Raw genomic sequence first — 17,239 nt, forward strand, 5'->3', positions numbered from 1 at the left:
GAGACAAAGAATGAGAAAATTACCTCAGTAATTTTTAATGGCTTATCACTTGAATTTTTGAGCATTTGTAATTGTTATTAACGTGTGTGGTCTTGGACATTCTGACCTCTCGGACTTTGTAGTCAGAACTAAGCTCTCCAAAGAAACAAAAGTTGCTACTTCTAAACCTTTATTGTTTCATTTGTCATTAAAGGTTGTTACACTATTCTTCTAGTATGAAAGGGATTAGATGAATAATAAGACTGACATTCTGCAGATAAAAAATTTAAAGACAAGGGAAAAGTTTTTTTTCTTACATTAGAGAGGTAACAGTGGTACAGAAATACACATTTGCAATACAGGAGCTTAAAGAATTTTTTTAGGTCCCAGTCCCTCAATTAAACCATGTTCTTGAATCAAATTAGAGAGATATGTTAACACAGTGTTAGAGAGTGTCAAATCTCATTAGTATCACCCACTGATTTTCTGAAAACTGGCTGAAAAAGTTTTAGACTCGGTGTGTCCTGTCTTTTCTTATTACACAATTAGGAAAATTTATTGGAGAATCTGAAGGCAAAAGAGGCATTAGGAACATATACTTCTGTTTTATTTTTCAGAACAGAATGCTTTCCTGTGCATGAAAAAAAGTAACTGGAAATACTATGTGCAAAGTAGACAAAAGATATGAAAAATCAGTAGTTACACAAAAGATTAGGCTTGAATAGTTAAAAAAGTAATTTTTTTAAGGTAATTAAGTTTTTCAGTAGAAAATGTGGTTTCACTGATGTGTGTGGAGCACAGCAGCGAGGAAGTCTAGAAGCATATGATTTTCTAGGTAGCAATGGAGTCGGCACCTTTGATGGTGCACTTGATTATGGGCACTTGATTAAGAGATTCTCCCAAGAATTTGTGGACAGCTTTCTATACCTTCTGTGGAAAGGCAGAGACAGTCTTACACCTTGACTTTACTTGACAAATGCTCTTTGTATGGGTGATGTTTTAACATGATCCAATACAGCCACAGCACTGAGAGGCACAGATGTTTAGATACTGCATCTCCCTAGCAACTGGTACAGGTTTGTATGTTGTGGCAAATTAACAAATACACAGTGACAATACAGGGACAAATACTCATTCTAGGCTTGTATTTCCAGGGGTTTACCCCCCTCCAACCTACATCTGTTGTGCCAAAACCATCAAGGCCTGCTTCTTTTCAAAAAGCTACTTTTTTTGTTTCAGTTATTAGATTAAGGAATTTTTCTCTGTTGCTGCTTGTTTTGTTTTTACTGCCATCTATTTTTCCCTGGTTAGTGCCAAATGAATCAAGAGACAGAAGTGAAAATTTAGGGCCTGACTGGCCTGTGCTGGTGCATCAATCCAATTCTGTCCTCTTCTTACCCTCTCTTCAGACATTTCTATATCAAATTCCTCCAGAGACTTCTGTAGCTCCTCCCCCCCAATTCCCTCAGCCTTTCATCATTTGAGAGATGCTCCAGCCTGTGAATCATCTTCATGACCTTTCAGTGGCCTCTTTCCAGTGGAGACACAGCACTTCAGGTGTGGCCTCACCACTGATGAGGAAGGGACTAGGATTCCTTCCTTCAGCCTGCTGGCAACACTCTTCCTAATACGGCCCAGGCTCCTCTTAGCCTTCTTTGCTGGAAGGACATGTTGTTGGCTTGTATGAAATTCGCTGTTGACCAAGACCCCCAGGTCCCGAAGCCCTGTGGGCTCCCAGAGCAGACAGCAAATGTTTGTTTGCTGGACATTTTCAAGCACATTCCCAGCTCAAAGCAGAGGGAAGAAGGAAAGGGAAGTGAGGAGCTGACAGAATCTGGGAATGCTTGCAGCTGGAAGGGACCCTGCACAGGTGTTATGATCCCATTAGGGAGAGATGCCTCTGCCCAAGTGAAGATGCAAATGAGAACATATGACGACAACATACGGATTTTCTTTAACATGGATTTTATTTACCAAGAAAGGGGAGGTAGAGAGAAATAGGAAAGAGGTCTCACAGAGAGAGAGAGATCAGAAAATCAGTTGAAACTAGATAATCTTTAAGGCCCTTCGCTTTATTCCGTGATTCTAGAAGATGTGAGGACGTGTATTTTAATTTGATATTATTCTTCACTACTACTACTATTTAATCTTCATCTTAGTCTTCTTCTTCAGTACTAGTAAAATTTCTTTTTCTTCATTTTAGTAATTCTTATTTTTCTTACTCTTCTTCTCATTTTTCTCATTATTAATAACTATTATCTTCTTATTCTTATTCTTGTTCTTATAATTCTTATTCAGCTAATTGTTCTTATTCTTATTCATCTTACTCTTATTTACCACTATTATTTCTTCCTCTTCATCATCTGCTTCATCTTCTTTGTCTTCCTCTTCTTAATTTACTACTACTACGATTTCTTCATCTTCTAATTCTTCTTATTATTATTCTTCTTATTCACCTTACTATTTTTATTGTTACTCTTCTTCTTATTTAGTACTACTATTTCTTCATCATCTTCTTATTCCTTTTCTTATTCTTGTTCTTATTCCTATTCTTATTGTTATTTTTTTTTTTTGTTTTCTGGCGGGGATTTATTTTGGCGTGAGGTTTCCCCCCCCCCCCCCCCCCCCCCCTTCCTACTACTGTGTCCTAAGCCCAGCTTTCATTGTAATGGGAGGATGGTTTGTGTGGCAGTCCTGCTGGGCCTGGAGGGAGACGTCCAGGCAGAGGCAGCCCGTGTGGCTCCCTCAGGACACCGGGCAGGCTCCGGGCCGGCCGCCACCTGCGGGGCCCGGCCTGGCGCGGGCAGCGGTCACTGATTGTCCGGCCGTGGCCTCAGGCAGGGGCAGCGGAACAGCGCCCGCAGCGCCCGCCTGAAGCGGGACGGGCGTTTCTTAGGGGGAGCCGGCTGCTGCCCGAGGGCTCCCGGCTGGGGAGCTGAGGGGCCTGGGGGCAGCAGGGGCTGCTGTGCGGGGCAGGGCCCTGGCTCTGTGCCCCTGCTGCCTTCCCCTGCTCAGCCGAGGCCGGAGAAGCTGCTGCCTTGGCCGACTCCTGGGGAGCAGCGTCAGGGTCCTGCAGGAGCTGTGGGTACTTGGGGTTGACCCAGATGGTGTGGATGGTGATCTGTTCCCAGTCCTCTTCTTCTCTGTCTGAGAACAACGCTGGGTGAAGTCTGACTTCCCCTTCAGAGAGCTCCCATAGGAAAAGCAGTCTGTCACTGACATTTTCTTGGGACGGCTCTTCATCTGTTGTATCTTCCCACCAGAACAGGTCTTGGTACACGTTGGGTTTGCTCTTCCCCTCCTCCGCGGCCAAGTCCCGCTCCGCAGTCTGCGGCCCTGGCAGCTCTGCCCCCTCTGCTGCCCCCTCGCGCTGCTCCCTGAGGGCTCCTGGCTGGGGAGCTGAGGGGCCCGGGGGGCAGCAGGGGCTGTGCGGGGCAGGGCCCTGGCTCTGTGCCCCGGCTGTGGGGGAAGGAGTCGACAGCCTTGGCACATCGGGGGCTATGAGGCCCTGGCCCCCAGGCAGCTGCTCTCCGGCTCCATCCCAGCTCCCTCTGTCCCCTCTCCCTCCAGGGCTGGCTGTCACCTGGGCCCTCATGCACAGGCCTGGCTGCTCCGTGGCAGGGGGGTGTTGGGGTTCGTCTCCTCTCTGAGCATCTCCATCGTGCTCTGCTGCAGAGGCTCCCAGGAGAGCTGCTTCCTCGTGAGACAGCGGCTCTCCCGGGAATGGGCACCCCAGGGCTCTGTGCCCCTTAGACACCCCTCAAGCAGGGCGGGGCTCTGCCATGTCACAATGGCCTCTGGGCACCACAGTGTCCCGCATCACCAAGGGCCCTGACACAACACGCCTGGGTCACAAAGGGCCACACCCGACATCCCTTCGACAGCCAAACGCACTGGAACTGGCATGGAGCAGTCCTCGGACTCGGGCACTTGTAGCTCCTGATGTGCCCAGAGCCCTGTGAGGCTTTGGACACGGTCCCACACAACAGCCCGAGCCCCACACTGCAGAGCCCTGGCTTTGGAGGCTGGGCTATCTGGGGCGTGAGCCATTGGCCAGATGGACACAGCCAGAGGGCTGTGGGCAGTGGCTCTGTTGGAAATGATACAGCTTCTAAAATGTTTAAGTCACTTTTGTTATGGGTTTGTTCACCTTTGCCAAGGTAGGGGGTTTGAAGGTTTTCTTCAAAACACTCTTCTCACCAAGACTTTGTGTTTTGCTGGCGGAGGCCTGATGGGCTTCAATCAACAAAAAGAAGATTCCTAGACTCTGAAAGTTTGGCATCTACAGGTTGGGAATAGCCAGAAGATACAGAGGACATAAATGGACATTAGCAATCCTGACCTCCAGTTGCAGCTGGAGACACCTCGTGTGGGAAAAGATTGATAAGAGAACCAAAGAATGAGGACCAAATTAGCATTGAAGGCGATGAGATCAATAACCAATAGGAGATCGAATACTAAGAATTTTGTAATTTAGAACCAGTGAACAAGAATTTCTTTGGGTTTTTGTTAAAGAACCATTTGGAATGGAATGATTTCCACTGCACAACCTATGTGCGTATGAATGTGAAATTATTCCATTGCCAGAATAACATCCTGGCCGGAATAAAGTGATGTCCGATTCTCTATCACTTAAAAGATGTTGTTGGAGAACTTCTGCTTTTTCTGCCGGTTTGGTGACAGCTCCGTGTCCAACAGCAGGTCTGGGACTAGGCGTGTCCCTCACGGGTCTGTCTTGTCCCCGGGGCTCTTTAGTGGCTTCCCCAATGACACAGACAGTGGATCTTGCTCAGCACGTTTGCAGGGTATGGGAAGCTGAGCAGGGCAGGGGCACCAATGAAGGAGGGGATCACAGGGACCTGGACAAGCTTGACAAGTAGGACCGTGAAAACCTCTCCAGTTTCAACAAGGCCAAGGGCCAGGTCCTGCATCTAGGTCAGGGCAATCCCCGAGTCCCGGATTTATCAAGGTCGGAAAAGACCTTCAAATGCCTCAGTTTAGGGCTGCCACCCCAGCCGCTCCCAGCACCTCCAGAAGCAGCGCTTGGTTGGGCCTCAGGGCTCTGCTGTGCCCGTCCCCACTTCCAGCAGGGCTGGCCCGAGCGGAGCACCCGCAGCCTTCTCCTCCACCCCACAGCCTCTGTCGGCAGGCTGTCCGGCCGCCGTGGGCACACTCTGGTGGGGGATGTCCTTGCAGCCTCAAGTGCCGGAGAAAGCCCAGGGCCAAAGAGTCTCTGCCCTGCAGGCCCCGCTTGTTCGGGGCTGAGCAACAGCTGGAGCCTGGCACTTGCTGGTAGCAGCGGGGCGAGCCCCGCGCTGGACGGAAAAGGGGGCTCAGGGCTGAGGGCGATGGGCCGAGGCCCTTCCCGCTGTGTCCCGGGGCCAGAGCCCGGGCCGGGCTCGGTCCCTGCTGCCCCAAGGGCGCTGCCCAGGGCTCCCCGCCCGCCGGGGCCGGGCCGGCGCTGAGGGCGGCCGCCGCCCGCTCCGGCCCCTTGTCCCGGGGCCCAGCTCGAGCAGGGCCACCCAGAGCCGCTTGTGCAGGACCACGTCACACTGATGGCTTTGGAACATCTCCTTGGGCTCTACAACTTCTCTGAGCAACCCATTCCTGTTCTTGGTCACCCTCCCGGTGAAAAGCTGCTTTTCGTCCTGTTCAGAGGGTACCTCCCATGTTTCAGTTTGTGCCCTTTGTGTCTTGTTCTGTCTCTTGGGCACCAGTGCATCAACTGCAGAGAGCATTATTTTGTTCAGCCACAGCAAGGGAGAACACTCAGTGAGGGTCAGGAAAAGTAGACTCTGTCAGACACTGATGTCAGACTGAAGTGTCAGACACTGGTGTCAGACTGGAGTGTCAGACTGGAGTCAACTGTGTCACTGTGGCTAGAGAGCAGCAGGTTCACTGTGAGTTGGGGCACTGTAGTCTTCCACAATACTCTGTAAGCCAGTTTTAAATGAGAATAACAATAAACTGCTCTTTTAAGACAGAAAAAGCTACTTGCTAAGGGAAATAATGCTGGATCTTTGCCACTTCTGAAAATTTAAGTGGTTAGAAGGTCAACCAGATAGTCTTCAATTTTAAAAACAATCCTTAAAAATAAGTGAAAAGTTTAACAAAAAAATCTATTAAAATTGACTTTGTGTATCATATGATTAAAATAAGTAGGAAATGTTACCAGTCACGTCTTCTCAGTTCAATTTTTAATGTAAATGCATACCTTTTACCAGATCAAATTTTATTGGCCAGAACTGAAGCCATGGGGTTGTAGGGACCCCCACTGCTGAGAAGCCAGGGCTGAAGGGCCAACAGGATGCTGCTGGATGCACAGGTGGTGACTATCTTCTGCTTGATACCACTTTCTTCCCCTCCCCTCACTTTCCTATTTTTCCCTCTCTACCTCACATTTTGTTATTAAATAAAATCTGTGTTACTGACTTCTGCATGTGGTTTTGTTTGCACCTTAATTTGGCCAGAGGCCTTTCTCACTAATCAGATCTTAACAGGGGTATGAAGAATCCACGTGTTGCAGTTGCTTTTACCAACGTGCTTAAGGAACAGGCCACCCACCACAAGGGTCAGTGTTCGTAGCACACCCAAGTCTGTCTCAGTCTGTGAACCAGTGAAAGCTACAGTTGCAATAAAATTTTGAGATCCTGCTGAAATACATACCTTGGCTCAACTAATTCCTCCTGTGCTTAGCTGTGCCACAGTGAATGGCTTCAGGCTCCCAGAAGGAGCCATGCAGTCTTCCTCATAAATGTTTCATCATTTTGGCCCCCAGTAGCTGAAGTTAATAATATTGAGTATTAAGGGTTTTGAGTTCAAGTGTTTTAACTAAAAACTCAAACAAATGCCTGTTAGCTGTCTGCATCTGAGGGGACTGAAGACTGTAACCCAGTGTTACCCAAACAGCTCAGACAGTCCTAGGAGCTGCAGGTATGACAACAAATACTGGAGAATACATCCAGATTTGGTTTTGAATATGATAACAAGAAAACAATACTAGAAGCTTTCTTTGGATTTAACAGATCTTTATCTTTATCCAAAGAAAATGTCTTTCCTGAAAGAAAGGTGAAATAAATTAAAGACAGGATAATTTGCAGTATAATCAGCTAAATATCAGTAAGCAACAGGTATTGAACAAGCACTGTGTGACTCTCAAATAGCTGATTCTTTGCTCTGAAAATGGGCAGAAGAGAATGAATAATCCCAGGGAAATCTGTTAAGAAGCCCAAAGAAATCTCTTGGGGAAAAAAAGAAATGTAGCAACAAATTAGAAAAAAAGATCAAAGAAGGGAACAGTCAGATGTGCTCAGTTGCTGTGAGCTGGAGTTTCTCATTCATCTCCTGTGGATCATAAAATGTGGGGAATTTTTGATAGAAGAAGTGAAAACTGTCAGATGTTGAACGCTGGGTCCTAAATGCACTTAAAATATTTACACAATATGTGAGACTAATAAAGGTTGTAAAGTCTTAATATTTAGACCTGTTTAAAACATGTAGATCTCCAACTTGCACTTGTTACGCAAGTTTGTATTATTGTCAAAAAAGCAGAAATATTTCCAGTTGAATTGCCATTATTGCAAGAACTCAGTTCTCTAATTCAAATATTAAAAGTGAAGAAAAGCCCCGTAGCAAATGTATTATGTTTAATCTGGTGTAGAACTGAGGTTCAAAACGACTTCTAGGAGCTTTAGTACAATTGAATTTTTGAGGTCTGGGCTCCAAAATGTCCTGTGCCTTTGTGTGTCAGCATACACCACCTTCTACAAAACATGCTGCCAAAATATGTAAGAAATGCAAGATGCTTTTAATAGTTGAGGTAAAAAATTTCCTTTACTCCCAGTAGCTTAATTCTCGTGGACATAAACCTTACAATGTGATTTGCTACTGAAAATAGTAATAAATTTCAAAGTTTCTCCAGCAACAGTCTACCATTCCCCAAATTAAGGACCATGCTGTATAAGAGAGGTGCTCTGTTAATATTTCCATTTTGAGCAGAGTAAGAGATTATGAAGGCATATTCATTTGGACTTGTCTGTTCTTCGCAAAGTCCTCATTGGCCCATGTTACATTCTCTACATTGAAAATCATAATTATTTTTTAACAACCATCTCTTGTAAAAGAAAGAAAATACAATATTAAAGAGTCTGCGTGAAGTTCATAGGTGGATTTATGCATTTATAATAAGATAAATTATCTTTGGGTCTGTCCACATGGGCCTTTGCTGACCTATGCAAGAACCTTGTGCATCGCCCAGTGCAGCAAATCCTCTGTGAGCATGTACTGAGTGGGGAGGAAATTTATTACACGTTAGAAATGGTGCAGTCTTGCCTCAGAGAACAGATTTGAGGAAAGGTCAATTAAACATAGTAAGGTACTTTGTAAATGGTGTTGTTCATTGTCTTGGTAAATTCTGGAGCATTACAATGAGAATATGCCTTTGCTGTTAAGACCCCAACCAACTACATTCTTCAAAATTTCCATTTTCAAGTATCAGCAGTCTCATGTTTGACACAACGCTGTCCAACTTGCATCTCTTTTTATGTGGGAAAAGTAAATATTTGTGGTCTTGTACCTGGTTCAAAAGGAAAGCAAATGTAAGATTTATAATGGAACTCTCTTCATCTCAGATGTGTCTTTATTGAGTGGCTCTGAGACAGGACCTGAGTGAGAGCATGAAAGGATTAGTTCATGCATATGACCTCCTGTCTCCCTCCTACCTCTTGTGTGCATGACTGCAAAGACTAAAAATGCTTTATCCTCTAAAACCAAGAGGAATTCCACAATCAAAAGCTTTACTCCCAAGTTTTCCTGTATTATTTATTTGATACTTTCCCTTCATCTTGTCCATCAAAATTCTCACTGCTTCAGATTTAGTTAGTCATTTGTTCATTCATTAATACCTTCATTGCTATTTTATTAACCATTACAGAAACACAGTAACTTAGCTAAACTCCTTTGTTGAATTCCATAGGGCTGCTATGATATAAAAATGCAGAGAAATCACAATTCTTGCATATTCCACCTTTAACACAACACCAGAATTACACTGTTGATCAAATAACATAGTATATTCAGCAAAATTAGTATAAAAATTTGAGTCAGAAGCAACTTCACTTTTTCTGCTGGCCAAATAAGGCAAAGAAGTTTCACTGTCAGTTTTAAACTGTCTTCTTCATGCCTGCCTGTCTCCAGCACTCTATGAAGAAAACCTCTAATTTGTTCTAAAATTATACTAAATAAACATCAAAGTTACCGAGATACAGTGCCTAAATACATAAAGGTCATTAGCCTCAATGAACCTCTCTTGCTCCAGCCATGGTGTCTTGTTGGACAAAATAAATCATAATTCAGGCACTGTGAGAGTTATGTCAGTTCATTTTTCCAGTAGGGGCCATTATTGCCCATTTACCCATATCTGTGATAAGTCTTTTCAGAACAAGAGTTCTCTCCTCTTTTGGTGTTTTAAGGAACCATCATAAAGCCATCTGGGCCAGCTCTTGGGCTCTGAACAGCCTTTTCTACTTCAGTGCACATGAGCAATTCCTCTCGGGTCTCAGCCTCACTCGTGACATGTTTGGGAAACGTTAACTCTGTCCTGCAATGTAGTAGTTATGGTTTTCAATCTCTTTATTGAGATAAATACAAGTTAGAACAGAACGCTTGGGGTGTGTTTTTAGTGTCTCTTGGGTCCCTATCTGCTGTTCCTGCTGATCTTTGGGCTGACGGATGGCGTGCTTCTCAGTTCCTTTTCAAAACTGCAGTGTCAATGTTACAGTAGCTGTATACCCTTTCTTCTCAGAATTCATTTTCAGGAGTTTGATCTGTAACCTGCTTTCCTCTGTTAAGCCTAATTAATTTTAATTTCTGTGTTAGTTAATCTTATACATATGTAATATTCCCTCTGTATTCATGGATACTGTTGATCCTAATGATTTTTGACTGCAAATATATCTGAACAGAGGCATCATCCTGACTTGCAAATACCATCCAGACTACCTAGGCCGTAGAGTTTGCTTTTACTAAGAAAGAAACGAACATCAAAATCATAGTCTGTCTTCAGTCTTGACTGTTTCTGGCATTCCTTCTTTACTCTTCAGCCCATCCTCCAGGTTCTTCCTAACAAGCTTATAACTTCTTTTTGCCTGCAAGAACCAGCAAAACCCACGTAATTTTTTTTTTTTACCTTCTGTCTTATCAAGGAAATAGATTTAATCCCATATTTTTCCACTCATGCCACAGGTCCTTTGAACATGATGCTTCTTTCTTTCAGTCAAAGGCAGCACTTTCCACTTCTGCTGGAATCCTTGTTGGAACTGCAGCCATTTACAACTTATTTATGCAAAACTTATTGACATAACAATAATTGCAATTATTTTATTCATCTCTCACTTGCCTTGTGCAGTGCATTTGCAATGCACTCGCAAAATACACTTGGATTTTCTATGAGAACAATAATAGACTGCAGTGTAAAATTCCATATCTTAAATCCACTTTTAATGTGATTCCTGGTAATACTATTATTTCAAGGGACATATTTTAAAGTTTTGAGTCACAGTTCTCTGATTTATTCCTTTATCAGCATGAAGTAGATAAACCGAAAATGGCAGAATTACTCTGCAACAACATAAATTTAGGAGAATTAATAATTAGTCTTTGACTAATGGTGGGAAATAAAAAGATACCATTGAACTGTGTTCATTCTACATTCATGAAGTAACAAACAATATTTAGATTATTAGGCACAAAAATTAGCACTGTGTCTTGCAAACACATTTTGCCTTGCTCTGTGCTACTTTCTCTGTCCCTGTCCACCCTTGTTCTGTGTTTTCTGGTCCAGAATTACCTCTACATGTTCACCTCTGACCCCTCCCAATCTCACTTCCATGGAGATGTTAAGGGTTTTTATCTATCTGCACTTCAAATCCCATGAGAGATCAGATTGGCTGAATCATGATGGTACAAAGCCATGCGCTGAAAATAACCTGAGAAATGCTTAGGAAAACAAACATCATATATTAATACCAAACCCAGACATATTTGATAAACTGTGTATGTGGGAAACATTTGTGCTTCATTTCTAGAGCACTGGTTCCATTAACATAGATATTGAACTTTAAAAAACAGATTCTGAAAACAACCTGCAGCAATACTACCAGAAAATCAGGTAGTATAGTTATATGTGTACACTGAGACAACAGTTAAAAACACCCCAAAACCTTAATAATTTTTTTCTGATGGAAGAGGTTGTCATTGTTTATTTTCTTTTCAAAATTGACTCCTACACAAGAGACATGATTTTAAATGCTTTTATCAGGCCTTCTGAATTAATAGAAATGTGTACTACCTAACATAATTAGTATTTTTTCATTCATCTGCCTCGCTATTAATTCTTGATTATGATGGCAAACTAAGGATTGACTGGCTGCACTGGAATTTTAGAGCATTAATCATAATATATGTTACGTGACCTATTTGCAACATCCAGTACAAAAGAAAAAAAAAAGGTTTCCTGAGTCTTGAAAATTATGTATGTAAATTAATATTTTACTCCCTTTGAAGGTGTAGGGTAAATATTCTTGCAAGCATAATATTGAAATGTTAGCACTAAATGGTAGCATGTGTCAAAGAACTGTACCCTGCACACTTCTCACTTTTCCTTCTCATCCTGTCCAACTGCTTCTTTTCTTCCCTATACATTTCTTTATGATTTTCTTGACTCCAGGATTCACTTCCAATCTAAAAAACCCCCCGCCACATTTACAGTAAAATGCAGAAGCAAAATTCAAGTCAATCCTTCTCTTTTCAGTGCACAGGAGTAATTGGCCAGAAGCACCTTATGTCAGCACGAGCACTTTTGACACTCTCCTCTATTAATTTCCAATCTCCCTGATGTAGGTCAATGGTATCTGTGCTGCCCTTTAGCCAATATTAGCAGAATCTGTCCTTACTTGTGTTTCACATTGGCTGGTTAGTTGTTTGCTAATCATTTCTTCACTCCCTGTTGGGCACAAGTCTATTTTGTCTATCTTCATAAAGGTTTTTAGTCGAGGACTACATAAGGAATGGATAGAGCATAGGTTCTGAACATGGTTTAGGATTTAAGGAGTGCAAATAACATGGATAAAGTACATTAATGCTGGGCAAAACATAACACAAAGAACATATTTTGCAATAGTCTGGTATTATTGCTGATGACATTAAGCTCCCCTTAGGTAGAAAAAAAAATTGTTTAGGATGATGCCATGTCTGCAACAATCTGTTTAGGCCAAGAGAAGTGAAATACTGCTGGACTTCCATTGGAGGACAAATCCATTCTTTCAGGGGATAGATAATTTTTACTGAGTTATAGGGAATGAAGCTTTATTCCAGAATGTATTGTAGGAAAAAAAAATATAGGAGACCCCATACAATGAGCTTGCATACTGATGACAAGAGATATCATCATGTTGATAGTCATGATAGAAAAAAAGCCACAGAAGTCAAAAAATAGCCAGTGATTTCCATAGGGATAATAAAGGTAAAGAACTTAAAAAAGTGATAGGTTTGTTCTATGAAAAAAAAAAAAGTGGTCTATTTATAAAAATTCAGAAATAAATTCTGAGTTGCCAAAATTCACTGCATGGAATCTTCATCCTGAAATTTTACTAAAGGAAAATTGGAAGAGGAATTGCCTCTGAAATTTAAAAAAGGTTGCAGGGAGGAAGGGAAGAGAGACAGAAAAAGACAGTCATGGGGAGAGGAAATATGAAAGAGGAAGGGGAAAATATACAAAGACAATTATGAAATACAAAATGAAAAAAGCTTTTCAAAAATAATCTTTTAACCTTTCTGGACATTTCAGAAAGAGTGAGACTGGATAGCTTTTGAATATAAAATTCTGACTCATTTTTGCAGTTCTCCAGGGAAACTGTTCTGATACTATGGTCTTCTTACATTCAAAGGACAACTGTCAAGAGAAGCTCTTTACTTTTAGTATGAGCAGACATATATTATGTAGATCTGAGAAGTTAATTTTGTACAAAGCCAGCATCTCATTGTACTGCATGAGCAATAGGGCTTTTCACAGGATTGCATTATTAACAAAATAACCCATTTCCTATAAGAGTGGTGACCTTTTTTTTTGTCTTCTAGCTAGCTAGAAAATGTTCTCAGCTATCCTATCATCCATTTTGACTCCCATAGATTCCCTATTGGCAGTGACCAACATTCGACCACTGTTAGTTTTTTTGATGCTTAGTAGCTCCCTTTTCCTCACAGTTGTTTGAATTGTCTTTATTACTGGTGGTCTGACTGAGAGCTGTGTGGCCCAAGATGTGCTGCTATTGCTCAGGACTGACTTTATGCTCATTTTAGTGATATTACTTCTTTTCTTTTCAGCTTAGAAAGCAACCCTATTCAACTAAAGACTATAATGCCCTCGCCTTAGGAATTATGATTTCTATGGAAGGATTTAGAGTAGACAAGAGGGAGCGTTAGAGAGCCATGGTTGTGCTGAGATGCTGATCCCTCAGAGCAGCCAGCTGCACAACTCCAGGCACTTGGCTCCCAGGAACTGCACTGGCTGCTCAGCAGCACTGCCTCCCTCACACACTTTATGCTACTGTACTGGTAAAGGGTGAGTAAAAGCATTGGATGAGCAAAAATTGCGAAAGTGAAATGAGAATGGCCTTTACAGTGGTCACATTACCCCAAGCTGAGAAGTAAGGTGTTTATTGTGGCCCAGCAGTACCACTGAGCTGCCTGGAAGTCCATCATCTTCCCCACAGATATCCTGCAGAGGCTGAAGCTGAAAAATAGGAAAAACCTATTAGCAAAAGATTAGCAAAATGCATTTTGCAACTAATGCTATAAGGCAGTGTAAGAAATGTTTCTGTGCCTGACACAATGAAATGGTTGACCAGAAGTTGCTGTTGTAGCCAGTCACAAGCCAAGCCAAGATCTTCTCAGAAGCTCAAAGCCACCTTTCCAAGAAATAAGAATGAAAAAAAATGGTGCCATATTCCCCACATTTTTAAGATCTCTAGAACCCAACCTGGGTTTCTGGTAGATATGCTCATTTATTTCCCTACATATACTTTCCAAATAGGACCAAGAATGTTATGAAAGAGTGCTCTTAACAGGATTTTTCCTAAAACCAGAGCTAGTAAGCGCTAGAAATCTCATGTGAAAAATCTGTCTCTGAAAGCTTTCCAGCTCATTCCTCCAGATTCAAATTACTTGGATGGTCTTCACATAGTCATCTAAGCTTTCAGCTGTTTATCCAAAGCAAACAGAAATTATGAAAATTCTGAAGTTGCCCATTGCTACTTGCATGATACAAGCACATGTGGCTAATCCTTGCCCCATTTAGCATCACTCTGGTCAATTCCCACAAGAAATTTTATTCTTGACATGGTTTAGAAGCATTTAATCTGATCTGACAATGTTCAGTCCACTTACCAAGTCCTTGAATATTTATTTTGATTTGCTTTAGTAATGTGTCCACTGCTTTCTGATTAAGACATCAGTATTATATGTGACCTACATAGCTCCTCTTCCTTTTGCATTTCAAGATCTAGTTTTCCACAGAGCATCTGAGAGTTCTATCTATCTTAAACAGATCAAACACTGTAGTAGTTGTTCCTGGCAAATGCTGTTAGAAGAAACATTTGGGATTTAGTGCACTGCAATGGCTGTTTTTTTCGAATTACTTCAGTGATTTATACACTGAAAAATTAGATGTAATCTAGCATATTAATCATTTTCCAATAATACTTTCATTTGGATTTTAGCAGAGTAAGAGTGTTAAGCAAAAATAGGTGTAGAATTCAGAATGTTAATTCTGATGGCTAAGATCTATGAACTAAGGATTGTTTTCATAATCAGTTTTCTGCTTTGAAATCCTTAAAGCTCATCATATACAGTTCATGGAAAGCCTGAACCAGACACGTGGTTCCACCCAAGTTAGCAAAATTACTGATCTTCCAGTACAAGCATCCCTTTCTGATGCTAATCTCAATAGACATAAATCCTTAATGGCAAAAGCCTAGTTGGTGAAATACGATGTATATCCTTTAACCTTTGCAATAAAGACATAACTGAAGCATTACAATCTCACTATACATTTGGAATAGAGCAGAGTTCATAATTTAATCTATTAGTGCATGACTACAGAATTTAATTTTTAAACAATGTAGCTATCTGAGAGCTCATGTTCTCACTGAGATCTGCTCTTCAGTGCATGGGCAAACAGCGATGTAGTACACCAGGAATGAACATGTTGTTGTCTAATTTAATTAGAACTAAAGCTGGTCAACAACTCTGTTGGCACACAAAGAATAAAAATTAACATTACTGAACCTTCCAAGCCCTTTGTGGCCTTCTGTGCACTCCATAATTTAAACACATACACATACACAGCTTTTTTGCCTTTGTGGGTGTGGTGCTGATTAAAAGAAGTAAACTCAAGAGCCAAATCCATTGAGCTTGGCTTTAACTTTTTACTGTGTTGCAGAAGTCCATAGATCATTTCTACTGAGCAAGATTAAAGAGGTTAATCTGTGCCTGCAGTCGATGACAGGCTTGTTAGGAGAAAAATCCAATGATGCTAACTCTTCAAAAAGCTGCCTATTAACTGCATTGATGACTGTCTTCTCATTAAAGATTACTATTACTGTCTTTCCTAGCATTTCCCCTTTGACCTGAATAGTTAGTGAGTTTTTAGAACTTCCAGTTTTTCCCACAAAGAGAAGAAAGAGATCCTATATATTTCATCCATTGAATAGTATATATATTCAAAAAAGTGCAAATAATCTCCAGATTCCCTCAACAAATAAAATAGAATCAAAAAGTCATGAGGAAGTGCATTAGCTCACTATCTCTCTACTGAAGTCACTGCCTTTTCAGCTTGCTCTTCCTCCCTCTACAAATGACCTCCAACCAACTACATCAACTTTTATGAAAGCACTCTTACAATAATACACCAGACCAGAAATTCTTGGATGGGTCCATGCCACAAATACTTAATTCCCCCTGAGAATACCTTAGTTTGATGCATGGGACATACCCAGCCTTGGCATGTACCCTACCAGCAGTGTTTGCCTGTGAAGGCTTCACAGGTACCCACTTCAGAGTCAAATACACCCATTCTCCCACCAGCTCATAGAAAAAGTATATTTCTTTCCCTTAATTAGCATTTCTAAGGTTCCCTTACTTAGCATTTCTAAGGATGATGAGTGTAAAGAAAGGAATATAGACCAGACTGAGAAAGTCTTCATCAGCAGGGAACACTCCTCATCCTTCTGTTTGCAGTGTTGGACTGCATTGCAGTAAGTGGCTGGCCCAGGCGGCAGGCATGCTGCATGTCTGTGCAGAAGAGACATGTCCCTGCTCTTCCTAGGACCTTGGTGTAGGGACACCCTCATCTCCCTGCATTGTGCCCTAGACCCCAGACTTGGCAGAATTAACCAGCACTCAAGGGTATAACCAGAAGCAAATTGAACAAAATTTTCAGAGCATTGTGGTCATGGGGAAAAGTCATTCCCCAAACACCAAGTCAGGGGATCAAAATCATTAAAGTTTCCATGTATTTCATGCCCATCAGATGTCAGCAACCTTTATTTTGGTCCAGTATTAAACATCTTCAGACTGGAGAAGATTCCAGGGAGACCTTATACCAGTCTTGCAGTACTAAAAGGGGGCCTAGAAAAGCCTGTCGCCTGGTCCTAAGAAAGATAGAGACAAACTATTTAGCAGGGCCTGTTGCAATAGGGCTAGGGTTGCAACTAAAAGAGGGTAGGTTTAGCCTAGATATAAGGAAAGAGTTTTTTGCAGTAAGGGTGGATGAAGATGTCCCTGCTCATTGCAGTGGGGTTGGATTAGATGACCTTTGAAAGTTCCTTCCAACCCAAAACATTCTATGATTCTGTGATCTTTGTTGTCCTTTTTTAAAGCAAACATTCCCCAGCACCTCAGGGCTTTGCACTGGCACTTCAGCCACCCAAGCCACCCAAATGAAGCTCATTTTTAAAGTTTTCTGAAACCAGCTCAGAAAGTACCAGGCCTTGGCTGGCCAGGTCCTGATATAAAAGCTTTTGCAACCCAGGCAACATCCAAGATGTTTTTCAGCTGGAAACTTGAAGAGAAGTCCTCCAAATTAACAGCATATTCAGAGCAATACACTTGGCTCTAAACAAATCAAAGTCCCACAAAATGATTTGGTTTGGCAACTTAAAAAAATAAAGTACCTAAATCAACCTTAATGAAACTATGCAGAAAC

This window comes from Corvus cornix, chromosome 1 (assembly GCF_000738735.6).
Source record: "Corvus cornix cornix isolate S_Up_H32 chromosome 1, ASM73873v5, whole genome shotgun sequence".
In the NCBI taxonomy this organism is placed as follows: Eukaryota; Metazoa; Chordata; class Aves; order Passeriformes; family Corvidae; genus Corvus; species Corvus cornix.